This window comes from Schistocerca gregaria, chromosome 9, assembly GCF_023897955.1.
Source record: "Schistocerca gregaria isolate iqSchGreg1 chromosome 9, iqSchGreg1.2, whole genome shotgun sequence".
Lineage (NCBI taxonomy): Eukaryota > Metazoa > Arthropoda > Insecta > Orthoptera > Acrididae > Schistocerca > Schistocerca gregaria.
Window position 1 is genome coordinate 232,951,963 of NC_064928.1, and position 5,381 is coordinate 232,957,343.

The following is a 5,381-nucleotide window of genomic DNA, read 5'->3' on the forward strand; positions in this document are numbered from 1 at the left end:
CAGTGGTCAACAGAATATCACGAACTGCCCGAGCATGCCGTTCGTTAGATCCAAATTCTCAATTTCTCCATAGACTGCTGATGCACTGCTCCTTGAACATAATCCTCCTCCCCTTAATTATACAGTACATGGCCAAAAAAACAGACACCGAATATATGCAAACTTGGCCTTACGAACATTGCAGACGTCGTCTATGTAACACACGTCAAACTTCAAAGAATTTACCAATTCGTTGCATTGTTTACTATAGACCACAAATCAAGTAACGTAAAAAAAGCACTGCGTCTATTGAGATCATGATTCAGAGTTTAAAAAAAACTAATAAGTCGCCTACATATTACAGTTGCTGCCAAAAGAGGAGAACCATTATTTTCCCACAAAAGGAAATATAGTTAAAATGACGCTTCTATTTCGGTTAGTTTATGCGGTTACTAAAATTTGCCGTGAAAGTTACATAGTGGACTCTACCCTCCCCCCACCAGAAACGTAGTTATCGTGGCTGTTGTGAGACTTTTGTACACAGTTAGAGCAAGTGTGTTAAATGTGGCGCGGACGGAAACACTAGGCTACGCTACAGGGCAATCTGCTCGCACAACGTTTAGTCGGCATTCATAATCGTTGGCGTAAACAACTCTCAATCAAATTACCACCTTCCAACCTAACTTAGATCTCGGGCTACACTACCAATCGGCCTGTCATCACAACCAAATATTCATTGAGTGGGGGTGGGGGGATTTCCTGTATCTCTAGGAAAAACTGTCAGTTTTGTCAGACTCAACAGCAAGATTTACCAATGGTAAACACTTTTTAGACGGCTCGTAATTTTAGAATAGTCCTCTTCGTCTTACTTGGCATAAATTGTTCGCTGGCGTCCCAGCAGCTAGCTCCCTCAGTGTCTGCTTCTGCCATCGCACCACGCCAGTCTGCTGTTGTCCTAGCAGACCGAACGCACCGCACATCCGACACCTTCGGAACCACTCACTGGCCAGTTAGCAACTGAGCGGAACACTGTTTACATCGTGAAAGGAAAACTATGCAAAGATGTACACTTAAATGGCACGACTGAGTAGCACACACACAGTAATATCTGAGGAATGTCCTTCGACACGCGCAGAACGAAAGTCTTCTCGCGAACGTACAGCGTCTCTGAAAAAAAATCTAGTGACTATATTCCGGCGTTACGGCCAGGTTCTCATACAAATGAGCAAAAAAGGGTAAATTTGAAATTTTTTTTGAGACAATGAAAATACATTCGAACGATCTGTTTGGGAATTACGAGTGACAATACTATGAGCTTAATTTTAGATTTTCAATAAAAAATGGCGCCCGTAATTATGATTTGATCAAGGGCTTGCGAGACTGGAGTACGCAGAGTGCGTGCAGTGTGGCACCTCAGATGTTACCTGAATTCAAAAATGGGTAACATCAGTTGATACTACATTATTTCTCTGAACTTGAAAATGGATAACATCAGTCGATAATACATAAAATTAATGGGAGCGTATACCTAACCGCAATGAAACAACCTTAAATTTAACGATACAGTGCTAATTCGAACTTTGAGTTCGATTTTGAGGGGTTTGTTTCACTCCTTATGCCTACACAAAAATTAGTTAATATTAACAAATGTCATATTATAGCTATAAGTTCCTAAGAAAAGTGTTTACTTTTAGGGGTCAGAGGTAGAAGTTAAGAGATCGAACCACTTTTAATTTATGCTGCATGCCGTTCTGAGAAAATCGTTACTCGAAAAAAAAAGTGTTCAAAGTTTAGGGAAAACATTTAGTTATATTATTACTTCGATTTGCATGAACTGAGTGTTACACATATATTCTTAATGTCGCTGAAAACGAATCTGAAGTCAGATTTTCAATATTCAAAACAGCTAATCCAATACGGAGGGCAAACGATTATGTTTTGACCAATTTTTACCAAAAATGTATTTTCGTTATTTACGTTTAGTCTGCAATTCAAGGAGTATTTATCAGCCCTTCCTCTACCTCTGATTGTTCCTAGACAGCAACTTCCTGTTCTTCTTGGCAGGAGAAGCCGATCTGTCTAAGCTGGATATGCAGCACTCGGCAGCCTGCACTTGATATTCGTCCGTATTTTCGGTGAGTATGTTTGCATGCATTCTGCAGTATGAATCCTTTTGAGCACGTGCGACACGGGACGAGTTATCATCTACATCTATATGGATACCCTGCAAAACACATTTAAGTGCCTGGCAAAGGGTTCATCGAATCACCTACACAACTGATAATTAATTGAAACCCTCAGCTGCCGACAGGTGTTGTTGATATACTTCGATGGGGACAGCTGAAAAGTGTGCCGCTACTGGGACTCGAACCCAGGATCTCCTGCTTACAAGGCAGACGCTCAATCCATCTGAGCTATCGAGGGCACAAATGAACAGCACGACTGCAGGAATTTATCCCTCGCACGCTTCCCGTGAGACTCACACCCCGAACCGCCCACAATCCGATTACGTAATGTACTTATTAGGTCTTTGTCCATCCACTCATTACTGGCTCACACTAAGGTGACGATTCCCGTAAGATTTCCGGTAGCCTGTGCGCATTCGCACAGACGAAGGTCAATGGCTGGGTGACGTTTAACCATAGATATGAAGATAGTAACTGTTCTAGAAAGAACAGGCGCCACTGACGACCTTGCAGCTCTTCTAGAATACATGATAGACCGGCCGATGTGGCCGAGCGGTTGTAGGCACTTCAGTCGGGAGCCACGCGACCGCTACGGTCGTAGGTTCAAATCCTGCCTCGAGCATGGATGTGTGTGATGTCCTTAATTTAGTTACGTTTAAGTCGTTCTAAGTTCTAGGAAACTGATGACCTCAGATGTTAAGTCCCAAAGTGCTCAGAGCCATTTGAACCATCAGTCCGTATGTTTGCACACTACTTACAGTAACTTATGCTAAGGACAACACACACACAACCATGCCCGAGGGAGGACTCGAACCTCCAACGGGGGGAGCCGCGCGAACCGTGACAAGGCGTTGGACACATGGCGGGTACCCCGCGCGGCTCATGGCAGCCGTGACACTGCTTCAAACAATGGACTGTAGAAACTTTTGTAAAGCACGGATTAAAAAAAAAAAACCTTTCCGTTCCAGGAGTCTAGACAAGTACACCTTTAAAAAATGCAACTACAAAGAAATTGAATTTTCGAACGGGCCAGGGCTTAAAACTTTGAAGAGTTAAATTTTAATGGCCGTTCTCTTCTATGCAAATAGTTTCACAGTAGAAATTTCTCTAGTTTTATTTATTTATTTATTTTTTGCTGTAGGTAAAGAAGGATAGGATTCTGAGAAGGGGGAAGGGGGGGGAGGAATCTCGCCTCTCCCACCTTGGAATTCTCAGTACAGAATTTTTATTCATTACGAGATTCTCAGCCATTTGCAGAAGTGATTTCGCGTGATTCTGCAAAACTTTTCCTTTAGCCAATCGTAGCAACTATAGGATTCCGTTCCTGCTGCATGACATGTCTCGGAACTTAAACTGACCAACTTATTTGCATAAAGAGCTAGCTTATCATCCGCTTCTTTACTTACTTAGACCGTTCATGGTCTGCAAAGCATTTTTTCTTTAATCGTTTTTTTATGTCTTTTATAAACTGCAACACTTTCTAAACTTTTCTAAACTTAACGCCGTTGAAGCATGGTCTTTTGCTGAATGACCAAAAAGCAATGCTGACAGCTGGGGTCCAAGGTTTTTGTTAATCAAGCCGTTTGTATTCTTGCTTGTATAACGCATATTTCTTTATATCTAATTGAGAAGTGAAATACCGGTTTTCGTAGATGCAGATTTAAAATATTTTAATATAACGCAATAAATATTTCATTAAAATTTTCATCCCCTTATGCTCGAAGTTAAAAACCAGTGAAACACGTAGTTTTTAAAAATTGTAACAGATTAGCCGAATACGAATTGTCAGATATGCTTTCATAATGCTTTCATAATGAACCATTTTCAGAAACGTGGAGCCGGATCTGGGGGTGAATTTCCTTCTCTCCGAGACACCCGGCTTCTTCTTCGACTTAGCCGGCAAAGAGGCCGAGGACGCCGGGTGGGGACCGAATATGCAGCAGTTTGTGGATGGCGACGTCGTCACTAGCTGTTGCCTTCGTGCGGGCCTCTTGTGTAAAGGGGGAGCCAACCGTGGCCAAGTGAAGGTCTGTATTCCACAGGAACGAGTTAGCATGGCACTCAGATATTTCCACGAGTCGGCGGACGGGGGTCATTTTGGGTTCTTCAAGACCTTGAACCGAGTTCAGGAATACATGTTTTGGCCCAACCTATATCGCGATGGCAGGCGATTTGTTGGCAACTGTGTCCAGTGTAAGCGTGGTAAGCCCGATGTTGGGCTGCACAGAGAACTACTACAGTCGCTTAGGGAGCAGTGTCCTCTGGACCGCGACTCAAAGATCGAAACAACGATCGACGGAAACTGGCGCCAGAAACGCACCAGCTCACTCTATTTCATCCCCTTAGGGGTTGAACTTCCAAAAACACCGAAACACGTATTTTCTTATTTGTAGCCTTGAAGTCAAATACCAATTTTCGTAGATGTAGCCTTAAAAATACTTTCATAGTTCTTCCATAATTATTTATCTCAAAATAAAATGTTCATCCAATATTTCACCCCATAGAGGTTAAATTCCCAAAGATACTGGAACACATATTTCTTTATTTCTGACCTAGAAACCAGATACAAATGTTCGTATGCCTAGCTTCAAAATTACCTTAATAGCTACATGATTCAGAAATCCTTTCATGTCCTGCGTCTCCCCCTTAGAGGTGGAATTTTGAAATATGCAGTATAAGCGGTATAAGATCAACACTCTTTCCAAATCTCAAGGTTTATTTTCCTTGGCGGTCTGGACTGTGTGAGTTTCATAGTAATAGTCCTCCACACACACACACACACACACACACACACACACACACACACACACACACACACACACACCACTACCAATGCCACCACCACCTCCTGGGGAAATTTCTGCAGACGCCCTTGTTCCACTGCAGTCATATTTTGCCGACGACCTACATTTAGCAGCGTGGGAGGGATAGTGTCGTGCAACAGACAGTATACTCAGTAGACAACGAACTGTTCGTTGTGAAATCAGCGACATATTAACCGAGACTGACACAGAAGGTGCTGAAGGTGAAGCACACTAGACTCGTGTCTACCACGGCTTCAAATAGTATCGATTTACTATGAACGGAAGTTCCGAAAAGTGAGCAAATAATTTTACAGTAAATTCAGTACCGATGGTGAGGATATACAAAGAAAAACATTTCTATAAAATTTCAGAAATAATGAAATATTCCACTCAAGTCGCTTGACAGAAAACG

General features: G+C 42.3%; 1 non-coding gene across 1 annotated transcript; it reads right to left on the reverse strand.

The window, feature by feature from the left end:
- Positions 1–2,329: 2,329 nt before the first annotated feature.
- Positions 2,330–2,404, reverse strand: Trnat-ugu (transfer RNA threonine (anticodon UGU)). Its single transcript has one exon. It is a non-coding gene; the product is annotated as a tRNA-Thr (tRNA).
- Between the last annotated feature and the right edge of the window lie 2,977 nt (positions 2,405–5,381).